This window comes from Sciurus vulgaris (assembly GCF_902686455.1).
Source record: "Sciurus vulgaris genome assembly, chromosome: 10".
NCBI lineage: Eukaryota > Metazoa > Chordata > Mammalia > Rodentia > Sciuridae > Sciurus > Sciurus vulgaris.
In genome coordinates, this window is record NC_136470.1 from 89,106,997 (window position 1) to 89,123,972 (window position 16,976).

Sequence of the window (16,976 nt, forward strand, 5' to 3'; positions counted from 1 at the left end):
CCTGTGTAAAGTAAAGAGCTGAGCTCTGCTGGTTGCAGTGGCTCATGCCTGTAATCCCAGCAATTTGGGAGTCTTAGGCAGGAGGATTGATGTTCAAGGCCAGTCTCAGCAATTTAGTGAGGCCCTAAGCAGCTTATTGAAATCCTGTCTCAAATTAAAAAATGAAAAGATCTGAGGATGTGGCTCAGTGGTTAAGCAACCCTGAGTTCAATTGAAAAAAAAAAAAAGCTGGACTCAGTGGCCCATGCCTATAATTCCAGTGACTCAGGAGTTTGAGGCCGGAGTATCAAAAGTTTGAGGCCAGCCCCAGAAATTTACACCCTGTGTCAAAATTTAAAAAAAATGAACATACATACATAGGTATGGAAAGAGAAATAGAAAGAAAGAAAATCAATCAATCAAACAGTAGGGAAAAGTAAACATACATGTAGGTCTGAAGGCCATCACCATACCATAAATATAAGCTTTTTAAACCTCTATGGAAATAGGGAAATGGAGAAAAAGAAACAATGTGAAACATAGTATATGGAAAAGACAACACAAGAAGGGAGAATTAAGTAATAAAATAACAGGAAATATATAATTATAAATGGGTTAAACATTAAAAGAGATTCTCTAGTGGCACATACAGGTGATCCCAGCTACTGGGGAGGCTGAGGCTGGAGGATCATGAGCTAGAGCCCAGCCTGGGAAATTTAGACACCCTGTATCCAAACAAAGTATCTCCAAAACAAGAGAATCTTTAATAAAGAACAAAATCCAGATGTTGCCTTTAAGAAGCAAATATAAAGGTTGAAAACAATAGGTAAAAAGTACTGGTAGGGAAAAGTAGCTGGTGCAGTGTGCACACCTGTAATCCCAGGCACTTGGGAGACTGAGGCAGGAGGATCACAAACTTGAGGCCAGCCTGGCCAACTTCATAAAACCTTTTATATTGTGTGTCTCAAAATAAAAAAATAAAAGGGCTTGGGATGTGACTCAAGGGTAGAGCATTCCTGGGTTCAATTCCCAATACCAGTAAAACGAAAAGAAAAGAAAGACATGTAAGAGAAAAATGTGGGAGCCCGTGGCCGCGCCTGCTCGCGCCCGGGGCTGGTGGCTCCTGGCGGCCATGGGGGAGGCCGAGGTGGGTGGCGGGGGAGGCGGCCACCAGCCCAGCGGAGACGGTGGTGTGGAGCCCCGAGGCGGAGGTGTGCCTCTTCCACGCCATGCTGGGCCACAAGCCCGGGGTAAACCGGCACTTCCACATGATTTGTATCCGGGACAATTCAGCCAGAATATTGGGCCGCAGGTCCCATCCAAGGTCATCTGGGACCGTCTGAGCACCATGTACGACATGCAGGCACTTCTTCCCTTCCCAAATCCAGAGAGGAATTTCGTCCTTCCAGAAGAGATCATTCAGGAAGTCCAGAAGGAAAAGTGGTCACTGAAGAGGAAATGAAAGAGATGAAGGAAGACGGGGACCCCCACGGTGGGCTGACGACGTTTTTTCATCTTCAGGGAACGCGGGGAAATCAAACAGAAAAACCCAGCAAAGACAAAGAGAAGAGCTCCTCAGGCTTGCGGTGTAAACGGGGCGGACAAGCGGAAGCGCAGCCGGGTCACTGACAAAGTTCTGACTGCACACAGGAAGCCCTCCAGCCCCAGCGCTGACACAGGCGCCGGGCCAGCAGCAGAGTCATCTGAGCTGCAAGCCCTGCAGCCTGCCCTCAGGCCCCTGGGCAAACGCGGCCATCCGCAGGGAAGCTGTGGAGGCTCCCACCATGTTGTCAGACCACCAAAGACCAGGACCAACCCTCTTGGACGTTGAGGCCACCAAGTCCACGTCTGTCTCTCCGCATTGCGTGGAGAGCAAGGGCGAGCGCCCAGGAGAAGGCTGCGAATTAGCAAGCAATAAAACGGTCCCCACTCTGTAATCCGAAAGGCCATAGTGCTAGCCTTCCCTGGGACCTGCTCTGCATTTGCTTGTCCCTCAAAACCTCTTCGGCCCCACAGAGGCATCAGGAGCGTGTGGCCCAAGTCACCACGTGCCCCGACTCCCTACCTGGGAGACTAAGAACTGGATGTTTTTCTCATTCACTTGTACTGTAACAATGTATATAATTTGATTGATATTTCACTATTTAATTTTTAAGAAGCCTATTTTACTACTGTTTTATATGAGAAAGAATACTGCAGAAGTTAAACCTGTGTTGTATTTTTTCTAAGATGTTTTGCTTTTAGGTAACAACTACTGAGATACTTTTTGCTCAGTTTTTATATACCAGATACAGAGAATTTACAGTGGTTATTTTTGTAATTCTAGCAACTTGCAAAAAGACCAAATGAGGGACTGGAGGGGAAGACACACTTTTGGGCTGGTGAGGCGGTGGCCTCAGTGTTGGTTGAAGTATACTTTCATTTGACTACAGAACATTAAAGCACAAAAAGTCAAAACAAGGGCTGGGGAGATAGCCCAGCTGGTAGAGTGCTTGCCTTGTAAGCAGTCAGCACCACAAAAAAGAAAGAGAAAAAAAAAAAAAGAAAAGAAACAAAGGTGAGTGTGTGTTGTGTGTGTGTATCTCAAGGAACAAAGGATATTTTATATTTATACTTACAAAAAGAACAATAAAAAATAGGTTCTATCTGTCACAAACATACGAATCTGATTCAATTACTACAGTATCAAAATATATCAAACAGGGCAGGGGCTGTAGCTCAGTGGCAGAGCACTTACCTAGCATGTGTGAGGCACTGTGCTCAAACCTCAGTACCACATAAGAACAAATAAAATAAAGGTATCATGTCATCTACAACAAAAAATATTTAAAAAAAAATATATATATATTTCAAACAATTTGCTAGTTGGTCAGCAGGAACTAAATATATCAACAAATACAGTTAGAGATTTTAGTATATTATCCTTGTAAACTGATAGATTAAAAGTAAAATGAGTCCCAGCAACTTGGGAGACTGAAGTGGGAGGATTACTAGTTGGAGGCCAGCCTCAGCAACTTAGTGAGACCCTGTCTCAAAATAAAAAATACAAAGGGTAGGGTATGTAGCTCAGTGGTAAAGTGTCTCTGTGTTCAATCCCCATTACATATATATGCACATACTTACATACATACATAAAATGGGGCTGGGGATGTAGTTCAGTGGTAAAGTGCTTGCTTGCCTAGTATTCAGAAGACTGTGGGTTTATCCCCAGTGTGCACACACATGCACACACACACACACATGCACAAACACACATACACAAACACACATACACAGAGTAAAAACATGAGGAATGTAAAAGACCTAAAATATACAATAAGTTTAGATATATTTATTTCTTATACAGACATTGATATCAAGTTACTATGCAGTTCTAACTTGGAAATGTTAGCTCTTTTAATCTTTATAATAACTTTAAAAGGTGGATACTATTATAATTCTCATTTATTAAAGAAGCTGAGGAATGGAAGTTCCCTATAGTTTGCCTGAGTCCACACTGCTATTAAAACTCAGCAAGGTGATTCTAAAGCCTGTGCTCAGAACCACTATGGTAAGCTCTGGTTCACAAACAAGAAATACTCTTTTCAAAACTGAAAAGATGTACAAAAACAGACCACGTATTAGACCACAAAGACCAATCCATCCCAACAGATCAGTAGCATAGAGACTATGTTTCTTAACCATAATGCATTACAACTAAAAATGAATAACAAAATACTTAAAAAATATATAATAAATGGCCACTACATATCTTTTAACTGGTGAAAATCCAGGAAACGGACAATACCAATTGCTAACAAGGATGTGAAGCAACAGGAACATCTTGTTCATTGCTGGTGGAAATGTGGAATGGTACAACCATTTTGGAAGACAGTTTGGCAGATTCTTAAAAAGCTAAATATAGTTTTACTTCATAATCCAGTGATTACACTCCTAGATAATTACTTAGCTGATTAGAAAACTTATATCCACACACAAAAAAAAGGCACATAAATGTTCACAGCATGTATTTTTTTTTTTTAAATTTGTTACCACTGACTACTGGAAGCAACAAAGATGTTTTCTTTGTTGTGTTTTGTTTTTGTAGTGCTGGGAATCAAACCCAGGGCCTCTCACATGCTAGGCAAGTGCTCTAACACAGAGCTACACCCCAGCTCCCAGATAAGTGCTACATCCATATAAAAAAATACTATTCAGCAATATAAAGGAATGAGCTATCAAACCACACAAATACATAGGTGATTTCAAATGCCTATTGCTAAGTGAAAGAAGTTAGTCTGAAAAGGCTACAAAGTGTATGATTTCATCCATATGACATGAAACAAGCAAAACTATAAAGATGATAAACAAAATTACTGGGTATGGGGGTGAAGGTGTGGTGACTGTTGAATGGTGAAACATAGGGGATGTGGGAGGGGTACTGAAGTGATTCTGCATGGTAATGTGACAGGTGATATATGACCCTATACATTTGTCAAACCCACCCATCTTTCCAGCACAGAGTGAAGTATTATGTATACACAATTTTAAAAAATCCTTCAAGAGAACGAGAGATCTTAGGATGGAATGCAGAATGTGGCAGAGACTCTAGCTGTATTACATATGTATGAAATGACCTTACTGAAGAAGAACGGAGAATGGTGCTAACCTAAGTTGCTTTGGAAATGCAGAGTCTGTAAGACTAAAGGTAAAAGAACTCTAGTTGACAAAGTTGTTTCCCATGGGGAAATGGGTTAACATTTTTGAAACTACAATTCATATATGCTGGATTTGAACAATTTAAATAAGTGAATAGTGCATGGTGGGAGTCAGGTTTCCTTCCTCCCCCCATTCTGTACTGGGGATTGAACCCAGGGTGCTTTACCACTGAGCTACACCCCGGCCCTTCTTATTATCATCATCATTGCCATCATCATCATTTATTTGGAGATAGGGTCTTTGCTAAATTGCCCAGGCTGTCCTCAAATTTGCAATCTTCGTGCCTCAGCCTCGGGAGGCACTGGGATCATAGGCATATGCCACCATGCCAAGAGAACCAGGCATCTTGATGTTGGAATGGGAGGTCATAGACGAGCAAAGGGAGAAGGTTAGAATGATCCAGGCCATCATGGATTGGAGTTGGAGCCATTAGTATGAACTCATGAATAGCTTACTATAGAGACAGGTGGTTACTTACAGAAATATTAATAGATACATATAATTAATAGATACATATATAACAGACCCAGTTATATACATAAAATTATAATTAGTGAGGCAGTTATCCATCTCAAAATACCAATAAAATCAACAAGCTATTTTATTATAAAAGAATTCAGCAAGATAGCCTGATACAAGATTAATCTACAAAAACCAATAGCACCCACCCAGCTAGCCCACTCCTTGGCCTATACCCAAAGGACTTAAAATCAGCATACTACACAGATACAGCCACATCAATGTTCATTGCTGCTCAATTCACCATAGCCAGATTGTGGAACCAACCTAGATGCCCTTCAGTTGATGAATGGATAAAGAAACTGTGGCATATATATACAATGGAATATTACTCCACCATAAAGAATGATAAAATTATGGCATTTGCAGGCAAATGGATGAAATTGGAGAATATTATGCTAAGTGAGATAAGCCAATCTCAAAAAACTAAAGGACGAATGATCTCGCTGATAAGCCGATGAGGACATATAATGGAGGGTGGGAGGGGTTAGCGTTAGGGTTAGGGTTAGGTTTAGGGTTAGGGTTAAAGAAGGTGGTAAGAATGGAGAAAGGAAGGACTGTATAGAGGGAAAAGAGGAGTGGGAGAGGTGGGAGGGAAGGGAAAAAATAACAGAATGAATCAAACAACATTACCCTATGTAAATTTATGATTACACAAATGGTATGCCTTTACTCCATGTACAAACAGAGAATCAACATGTATCCCATTTGTTTACAATAAAAAAAAATATCATATCTCTATAGCAGTTATAATCAACCAGAAAATGCAATAAAAGAATGTCCATCGTTCTTGAAATACTAGCTAGAGCAAATAGACAGACTAAAGAAATTAAAGGGATACAAATAGGAAAAGAGGAACTCAAGCTGTCACTATTTGCGAATGACATGATTCTATATTTAGAGGATCCAAAAAACTCCACCAGAAAACTTCTAGATCTCATAAATGAATTCAGCAAAATAGCAGGATATAAAATCAACACGCATAGATCTAAAGCATTTTTATACATAAACGATGAAACATCTGAAAGGGAAATGAGGAAAACAATTCCATTCACAATAGCCTAAAAAAATAAAATACTTGGGAATCAATCTAATCAAAGAGGTGAAAGATCTCTACAATGAAAACTACAAAACACTGAAGAAAGAAATTGAGGAAGAATTTAGAAGATGGAAAGATTTCCCATGTTCTTGGATAGGCAGAAGTAATATTATCAAAATGGCCATACTTCCAAAGGTGCTATACAGATTTAATGCAATTCCAATTAAAATCCCTATGATATTTCTCATAGAAACAGAAAAAGCAATAATGAAATTCATCTGGAAGAACAAAAGACCTAGAATAGCCAAAGCAATCCTGGACAGGAAGAGTGATGCAAGAGGTATCACAATACCAGAACTTAAACTCTACTATAGAGCAATAGTAACAAAAACAGCATGGTATTGGCACCAAAACAGACAGGCAGACCAATGATACAGGACAAAGGACACGGAGACATACCCACATAAGTACAGTTATCTCATACTAGACAAAGGTGTCAAAAACTTACAATGGAGAAAAGATAGCCTCTTCAACAAATGGTGCTGGCAAAACTGGAAATCCATAAGCAGTAAAATGAAATTAAACCCCTATATCTCACCCTGTACAAAACTCAACTCAAAATGGATCAAGGATCTAGGAATTAGGCCTGAGACCCTTCACCAAATAGAAGAAAAAGTAGGCCATCACTTTGGTTTAGGACCAGACTTCCTTAACAAGACCCCCATTGTGCAAGAAATAAAGGCAAGAATCAATAAATGGGATAGATTCTAACTAAAAAGTTTTTTCTCAGCACAGGAAACAATCAATAATGTGAAAAGAGAGCCTACAGAGTGGGAGAAAATCTTTTCCATACACATTTCAGACAGAGCACTCATCTCCAAAGTTTATAAAGCACTTAACAAACTTTACACCCAAAATACAAAGAACCCAATCAATAAATGGGCTAAGGAAATGGGCAGACACTTCACAGAAGAAGATATACAGGTGATCGACAAATATATGAAAAAGTGCTGATCATCCCTAGTAATTAGAGAAATGCAAATTAAAACTACCCTAAGATTTCATCTAACTCCAATTAGAATAGCTATTATTAAGAACACAAGCAATAAGTGTTGGCGAGGATGTGGGGAAAAAGGCACACTCATACGTTGCTGGTGGAGTTGCAAATTGGTTCAGCCACTCTGGAAAGCAGTATGGAGATTCCTCAGAAAACCTGGAATGGACCCAGCTATCCCACTCCTTGGTTTATACCCAAAGGACTTAAAATCAGCATACTACAGTGATGCAGCCACATCAATATTCACAGCAGCTCAATTCACAATAGCTAGATTGTGGAACCAACCTAGACACCCTTTGATTGATGAATGGATAAAGAAACTGTGGTATATATACACAATGGAATATTATTCAGACATAAATATTATTCAGTCATAAAGAAGAATAAAATTATGGTATTTGCTGGTAAATAGATGAAGTTGGAGAATATCATGCTAAGTGAAATAGGCCAAACCCAAATAAACCAAAGGCCCAATGTTTTCTCTGATAAGTGCATGGCAATATAGAACAGGGCGGGGTGGCAGGGGGAAGAGAAGGATGAAGGAACTTTGGATGGTGTAGAGGAAAATGGGGTGGGAGAGGGTGGGGGACAAAAAGATAGTAGAATGAAACAGTATTACCCTATGTACATGTATGATTACATGAATGGCGTGAATCTACATTGTGTATAACCATAGAAATGAAAAGTTGTACCACATTTATGTACAATGAATCAAAATGCAGTCTATAAAAATAAAAAAGATTTTAATATAAAAAAGAATGTCCATTCACAATATGACATAACTATAAAGAATCAGAGAATTTACTTAAGAAATATATAAGAAAACATTAGAAGTTCAGAGAAGTGATCCAAATGAAGTAAAAAGGAAGCTCCAGTGTCTTGGGTGGAACAGTTTAATAACTAACAGTGTTAGTTTTTCCCTCTTAATGTATAGGTTTAATGCAATCCTAATTCAAGTTTGTGAGGACTTTCTGAAAAATGTAAAAAACTTACTCCAGTATTTATATAAAGAAATAAATTTCAAAAATGAATAAAGTCAATATATTACAAAAATAGAGCATTCTTTCCCTATCAGATGTCAAGATATACTTTCAAGGCTACAGTAATCAAAACAGCATGGTAGGGCTGGGGAGATAGCTCAGTTGGTAGAGTGCTTGCCTCGCAAGTACAAGGCCCTGGGTTCAATCCCCAGCACTGCAAAAAACAAAAAACAAAAAAAACAGCGTGGTAGCCGGACATGGTGGTGCACTCCTGTAATCCCAGCAACTCGGGAGGCTGAGGCAGGAGGATTGAGGGTTCAAAGCCAGCCTCAGCAATTTAGTGAGGTGCTCAGCAACTTAGTGAGATCCTGTCTCAAAATAAAAAATACAAAAAGATTGGGAATGAGGCTCAGTGTTTAAGCACCCCTGGGTTCAATCTCTATTACCAAAAAATAAAACAAAAACCATAGCATGGTATTGGTATAAGAGCAAAGAGACTAATACAGAACTGACCTATATATAATATAATATAAATGAGAACATATAATATGTAATAAACGTGGCACCACACGTCACTGAGGAAGTGATAGGTTGTTTAGTAGATAATGTTGAAAAAACTGGCTCACTATATGGAGCAAGATGAGAACCACGTCTCTAAACAATGTTACACATTCAAAGGTGAATTCTAGATATCTTCAAGACCCAAGTAAGAAAATATAACTATATAATTAATTTTTTTTAAGTTGCAGGAAGCAGGGGGTGTAGCTCAATGGTAGAGTGCTTTGTCTAGATGTGTGGGGCCCCATCACCAAAAAAAGAAAAAAAATTGCAGGAAATCAGTTACCTAGGAGTGGGAAAGACTCAAAACATCAAAAGAACAAATTATTGTTGCAAAACACTGATGATTTTGATTGCATAGAAATTAAGTATTTCATGTCCACAGGATATTTATTAATTACAGAGGGCAAACATAGTAATTTGTAGCATAGGACCCTGACAGACACCACCTTAACCAAGTAATCAAAGTTAACATCACCAGTAATGGGACAAATTGACATCACATGCCTCCTGATAAGATGCTCTGAGAAGGCACAGCATCACTTTGTGGGGTTCCTGCCAAAAATTCACAGCCTGAATCTAATCATGGGGAAACACCAGACTAACCCAAATTAAGAAATGTCCAGTACTTTTCCAAAATGTCAAGGTTAGGAAAGATAAGACTGAAGAATTGTTCCAAACAAAGGAGGCCAAAGAGACACAACTCTAAATGTCACATGGAACCCTAGATTGGATCCTGATTTTTCCCTTTTCTATTTTATAGAAATGAGTGGTACAATTGGTCAAATTTGAATAAACTCATAGATTAGAGACTAGGAGTGCATCAGTGTATGTATCTTGAGTTTGATAACTGCATTGTGGTTATTTAGGGAGAGTCCTTTCTATCAGAAAATAACACATTGGAGTATTTAGAAATAAAATAAGGTTTTGTCTACAACTTACTCTTAAATAGTTTAGACAATGTATATGTATACACACACAATCACACAGAGAAGATAAAATAGATGTTCACGTTTGGGAAATCTGGCTGAGGGAAGAGCAGAATTCTTTGTCAGTGTTTCTCCAATTATTTCAAAATGTTACAAAAATTAAGAATTTTTGTTCAGTGAAGGACACTATGAACAAAGTTAATAGCTGGCAGAATAACAGATGACATTGCCATACATGAAAAGTTCCTGCTTTGTGTGTTCATATGATTAGAGATGAAAGTGTGGAAAGGTACATATGAAACTAGCAACAATAGTTTTTGTTTTCTTCACTATGACCAAGTGAAATTTATTAAAGGAATGTAGTAAGGTCGCTTTGTAATTAGGAAACTCAATACTAGCAGGTACTTACTGTCCAGACAGTATATGGCAGGCATCGCACTTGACAGTGGGAAGGCAGTAGTAACACATTCCTGCTCTCAGAGATGCAAGGTCTGTTGTGGGGCACAAGTCAGAAGAAAGCTGATTGTTCTTAAGAACAATGTGCCAGGAGCTATGGTAGGGAATGTGCCCATTGTGCTGGGAGCACAGAAGGCGTCATCCCCACCTGGGGGATTCAGGGAAGGTTTTCTGAAGTCTTCCAGAACATGTAGAGCTGGCAGGGCAGAGAAGCGTTGATGAGCACAGTAGGTTGGAGGTGCAGGAGCTGCAGTCAACAGGGCTGGAGGAGCAGGCCTGGGGGTGCATGGTGGTGGCGGGCTGTACTTGGCACTCCACTGGGCTCCTGTACATGTGCCCCTCAGCTTGCGTCTCTGTCTCTCCCCCTGTGATGGCACAGACCCCTGAGAACAATAACAGTGTCTGAGCCAGTGCTGTTCTCAGGCCCAGGCACATGTGTACAATGAATGAACAGTCCAGGAGCCAGCAAATAGGATGTCGGGGGCTCTGGCCCTGGGCGTGGAAGTTGTTCACTGAAGCACTCTCCACTTTGTCATGTGAGAGGGCATCTCTCCATACTTCCTCGCTAGACAGCATTATATCACGTCAGACAAATTGGGCAGAGGACAGAGGATTGCATTATTCATTGCGTAGAGGGGAGGGTAAAGCCTCAAGCATGGAAATGTCAAATGGATGGAATGCTCTTTCCTTAGACACCCAAACGTCCTGGACCAAGCCTTCCTGTTTCCAGGAGGTCGTGCACATACTGGTGAGGTGCAGAGTCCTAGCATGCCTGTGCTCAGATAGTTCCCGAGGAAGCAGCCAGCTTTCAGAGAGACTGCCTGTGCCAAGTACCAGCAGCAGTCTCAAATCTCCCAGGGCACTGACACAGCAGCCTGGGAGCTGAAGAGGCAGGAAGATGTGCCTAGAGATATTACTGAAGAGCATCCAAGCTAAATGAAAGAGCATTTCTTTTGGGGTTGGTAATAAAGCAGGTTAGTGAGTATGATTAGGTTGATCAGAAACTGTGTGGATTAGGACCATAAGAAATTATGAGGGGGTGGGGAAACTACTATTTAACAAATTGGCTCAGTGGCTAAGCCCCTTTGGGTTCAATTTCTGGTACAAAAGAAATTAGATTGAATAATTCATATACAATACTAAGAATCATGACAGGTACATAGTGTTCAGTAAATTATTATTAATGGATCAAGCTAAGGGGTTCTGTCTCACACAGGTGAAACTTAGAAGAGACTGATATGTAAGCCAGATGTTAGCTAATTTATTGTTAGAAATGCAGTTGTCAGGTGGCCTGAAAAATCCATCTTTGCTGGTCAGCACATACTCTTTTGGTGAGACAAGTGACACAGGAAGCAGGTCACCAGCTAAAGAAGTAGAATGGAGTTGGGTGAGTAGGTGGAGTTCAGAGGACTATGGTGCCAAGCTCTGATGGCTTAAGGCATCTAGTGCTTTGAAGGGCAAGACATCTTGCTTCCAATCACATTTCATGTATACCTCCAATCACTGTGTTCTGCCATGCCCTTGGGTGGTCTTAGATGTCATCCAGTCTTCTGTCTCTCTCAAACACATACCACCACCACCGCCCCCAACCCAAATCCACAATCTCTTGAATGACTTCTACCTCTCAGCCATTATTTTGGGGGGGATAACCTGGGATTGAACTCAGGGGCACTCAACTACTGAGCAACATCCCCAGCCCTATTTTGTATTTCATTTAGAGACAGGGTCTCACTGAGTTGCTTACTGCCTTGCTGTTGCTGAGCCTGGCTTTGAACTTGCAAACCTCCTGAACCACTAGGATTACAGGCATGTGCCACCATGCCCAGTTCAGCCATTTTTTACTGATTCATACTAGTTTCACTCAAACATAACTCTACTTACAAGTTCTGGATGTGCCAAGCCTGTGTTCTGACTGCAGAGTTCATGGAGTAGGAATAGTTAGGATATTGGCCAAGGAAAAGGTTCAGAAGGACTATGCTCAAGGGTCCCCAGTTGTCAAGAGAAACTTGGATTCCTACACTGATGACAGTCACCAACCTGGAACAAAGTGCTGAGTGATGGGATACACTGGAGTGTAGAACATCCAGAAAGAATTAGAGGTGTGTGTGTGTGTGTGTGTAGAACAACCAGAAGAGAATGCCTCTGCAGTGAGAAAAGAATTATTCAAGGGGTCCCTTCTGGGCTCAGTGATACAGGAGGAGGTGTGTATGCCTATTCATTTTGACTGAAGCACTATGACTAAATAAACATAGTGGTTCTCAGTCACGTAGATTATAAACAGTATCTCATTAAAAATCAACAAATCAGTCAGGGTCACAATAAACACTAATACTCATCACAATGGCTAACACTTACTGAACACTAGAAACCATAATGAGAATTTGGCTTATATTATCTTAGTCATCATAACTCTCCAGTGTAAGAAATACATATTTTTTCGACTACTGGGGATTGAACCCAGGGGCACTATACCACTAAGCGATATTCCCAACCCTTATTTTTTTTGGGGGGTGCTGGGGATCAAACCCAGGGCCTTGTGCTTACAAGGCAAGCACTCTACCGACTGAGCTATCTCCCCAGCCCCCTCCACCCTTATTTTTTATTTTGAGACAGGGTCTTGCTAAGTTGCTTAGGGCCTAAGTTACTGGGGCTAGCTTTGAACTTGCAATCCTCCTGCCTCAGCCTCCCAAGTTGCTAGGACTAAAGGTGTACACCACTATGCCTGGCTCCTTTTTAGTTTTTGAGACAGGGTCTCACTAAGTTTCCCAAGCTGGCCTCAAACTTGAAATCCTCTTGTTTCAGTGACTGGGATTACAGGTATGTGTTACCATGCCTCACTGTAAGGATCATTATTATTCCAATTAGGAATAATAATTAGATTAGGAAGCCGAGGTACAGAAAAAAAGTTTAATTTGCTAACATCATAAAGTTATTAAATAATAGAATCTAAGTGCAAAGCCACTTCTTTCTGACTCCAGGGTGGGTCCCCTAATTTACAAATTGAAAACAAAAAAGTCAGATTCATAGTACTCTCTCCATTCTGGACTTAAAATATTTCTCTAAAGGGGCAGAAGGGTACGTATTCTGGGTATGCATGTGGGCATGTGTGACATGAATAGCTGTGGAACAAAGCTGAGAATAGCCCACCTGGATGTGAGGAGGTCAAGGAACCAGATACCTTGTTCTTGCCTCACCTCTGCACACATAGTGAACCCAAGAGACACATTTGTCTGCCCCAAAGTTCTTCTGTTAAACAACTCAGCAGAAGCCACTTCTATAAGAAGGCCTGAAGAGACCATTTGTGAAAGTCTTTCTCAGTGTCATAAAAGCCATAGTATGGGTTGACAAATATTTATTCTAACTTAGGGTTTCAAAGTTCTCTTAATGTACCATGGAAACCACTTCCAAATTACCCACTGATTTAACAAAGAAAACAGAAGCCTAGACTTACCAACAGGGCATGACTTATACATATAATGAATAAAAATTGCAGGATTTCTGCTTCATTCCATGCAACTCAGTGGGTGCCAGTAGGCTTTCTGGTGCCAGGCTCAGCAGATGTGGAAAGCAGTGGGTGGCCCTCCTGAGGCCATCTTGAGGATGGTTTGCAGTGTTTATGGGCATAAATGCAAGCTTGTGTATCTCCAGGAGGCCCTAAGTTGCTGCTCCATCACTCCATGAAATAACAGCTCTTAGATCCCTGGGACTTCACAGCTTTCATAAATTCTTATTCACTTTACATAGGACCTTGTCTCATTCAAACCTTCCAAATAACCAAAGAAGCTGGGTGTGGTGGCACATGCCTGTAATCCCAGCAACTGGGGAGATGAGGCAAGAGGATCACGAGTTAATGAGTTCAAGGCCAGCCTCTACAAATTGGTCAGAGTGTTGAAGTAAAAAAAGGACTGATGATGTAGCTCAGGGGTAAAGTATCCCTGGGTTTTATTCCTAGTACTACAAAAACAAAGAAAGTATGACCTAAAGAAGCAGGCAGGACCACCTATGTGAGGCTCATTTTATGAATATGGATAATTTACTCAGCAAAGGTTGACTTGCTCAAGACCATTAGTGGTAGAGCTAAGCCAATCCCAGTTTGTGACTTTTCCTACACCACAAACTCTGGATCATTTCTTCTTTAAGGACCTCACGTGTGTAAGCCACGCTGCCAAGAAATCCCCCTCACTAGCTTGGTCTCCTGAGGATAGCTTGCCCAGCCCACTGCCCACAGAATTAATGATGAGGCTTAAGAGGTGACATTAACAAGCTATATTCAGTATGTCATGTCACACCAAAAGCATCATCATAGCCCTGTGTGGCAGTTAAGAGCTATACTCTAAAGGCAGATTGGCCTTAAATCTGAGTCTTGCCACCATGTCAACTCCCTGTATTTCTTCATTTAAAAAATGGGGACAGTAATTGTGCCAGTTCATAGGCTTGTAAGGATTGACTGAGTTAACACAGGGAAAGCACTTCAACCATGCCTACTGCACAAGAGCCTCTAAATATTCAGTTATTATCTGAAAGTTCCTTAGCATTTCCTCAAAAGGAAACAAGGGGAAGTTAAAAAAAACTGAAAGACCCTTTTAGTCAGGCACAGTAGTACATGTCTGTAATCTCAGAAGCTTGGGAGGCTGAGGCAGGAGGATCACAAGTTCAAGGCCAGCCTGAGCAACAGTAAGGCCCTAAACACCTTAGCAAGACCCTGTCACGAAACTTAAAAATAAAAAGGATTAGGGATGTAGCTCAGTGGTAAAGTACTCCTGAGGTTCAGTCTCCAGTACCAAAAAGCAAAATCCAAAACAAAAAGACAAACAAGCAAACCAACCAAAAAAACTCTTTTAATTTGGCTTAGTGTTCCAAAGCTGCCATCTCACTTCATTGTGAAGATTTTGGCTAGAGAAAGGAGTCCTCTGTAGTTTGGGCTGAGTTCAAAAACCCTTGCTGCATCTTACAGTCTGTCTCGTCTCATCTCCTTTGTCCTAACCCCCACCCCATTAACACTGAATTCGGGTAATGGGCTCCATTCCTGTACTCTCTCCTTCAATGTCATCATCTATCATCTACTTTTTCTCAAATATTAATTTGTCAAACTTCATCAAATATATTTACTAAGTACCTATTAGACTCTAGGCATTGTAGTGTATGCTATGATGAACTGCCCAGATCCCTCTCAGGAATGAAGAACTGTTGCCCTCACTGCTAAGAGTACTGATAGCAGAAAGTCCTCATCTGTCAGTCCCTTGGGGGTTATCACCTCAGTTGAGGAAAACCTCTCCCAAGATCATGCCTCCTGGTAGCAGCCAGCATCCAAAGACTGACAGCCTCAACAGAAGGAAAGGTTGGCCCACTGCCCCAACTCAGGACAACTCGTCAGGGCTATCCCAGTTCCAGAATGTGGGGCTGACCCAGGTTCTCCTTAGGCCTGCCTGGATTGCTGCTCAAGTTCTTTTTCTACTTGATCCTATTTCCAGGCCCTCCCTTCTACCCCTACACCCTGCATGCTGATACCTTCAATATACTCCAGGAAACCCAATCTGCAACAGGCACAAAGATGAATGAGCCACAGTCTGGTCCTCTCAGATGTCAAGGCAAAGCAGAAACCATATCTTAATGATGCCATGCAGTTCTTAATGGGGGAAGCAAAACAAATGCAATGGAAGTCCAGTTGGAGGAGCTGAATGAAGGCAGTTCATCACTCCAGATTCAAGGACTCCTAGAAACCCTTCACTCAGGCTGCGAAAGCATTTCACAGTCTGGGGCCACCCTGCTAGCCTGAGATTTCAAAGTCTCTGATAACAGTCTGCATGCTCAAGCCTAATGCAGACACAAGCTGTGATGCTAAAGTTAGCAAAATGATGTGCGTCCAACAAATCTCAAGACAGTAACGTCACCTGGAAGTAAATAATTCTCTGGCGTCTGAATACCTCATAGACTATACTGAAGGCCCCAGGGCCCCCTATCAGGAGTGGCCAGGTTGCCCAAGAAGGTATTACCAATTCTGGTCAGCAGAGGCAGGGAGGCCAGGATTTCAACAAAGATTCTGCAGACTGAGGCTTTCTCCCTGACCAGCTCCCGATTTAGTTAAAGGTCTGATGTTGGCAGAGCAGTTCCAGGGTCAGCAGCTGAGGAAAGACTGCTTCCCAACTGACTGGGATCACCAGCAAAGGGGATGGCTGCCATGATGCAGTCTGGAATGATCCAGGGCAACTTCCTTCCACATCAGATTCCTCTTTCCTCTTTGTCCTGTGCTTTCTGAAATGGAGCTGGCTACATTGCCATTTTTCCATCCCTCAAGACAACTCTGTCAACCCTCTCTCCTTTTTAAAAACTAGTGTCTTTCTCAGCACTGTATCATAGCTGAAGGCTGGCCCTGCCAAACATACAGGCTTTTCACTTCTCTTTCATGGAATTGGTAAAATTGGAAGCCAAGCTAAAGGCCATCTAGTCCACTGTCTACCCAAGAAAGTCATTTTCTGGACAGCCCTAGTGAGTGGGGGGTACAATAAGGAGGCAGCCTCAACAACTGCAGTATGTCTTCTGTCAGCCACTGGCCTACCTCTAGAGGAGAAATTTACATCTTTCCCCATAAAACAGTTCTTCAAATCAGACTGAATCACTTTCTGAATGCTTGTATATTGGGCTTGGTAGCAAATTCTTACAACAGCCATTGGGGTAGCACACACTTGAAATCCCAATGGCCTGGGAGGCTGAGGCAGGAGGATTGCAAGCTTAAGGCCAGCCTTGGCAACTTAGTGATGAGA

The 16,976-nt window shown here is 41.4% G+C and overlaps 1 pseudogene across 1 annotated transcript; it reads left to right on the forward strand.

Moving 5' to 3' along the window:
* The first annotated feature begins 406 nt into the window (after positions 1-406).
* On the forward strand, positions 407-1,810 carry LOC306637658 (MRG/MORF4L-binding protein-like; annotated as a pseudogene). Its single transcript has one exon. The product of its transcript is annotated as an MRG/MORF4L-binding protein-like (transcript).
* Positions 1,811-16,976: the final 15,166 nt, after the last annotated feature.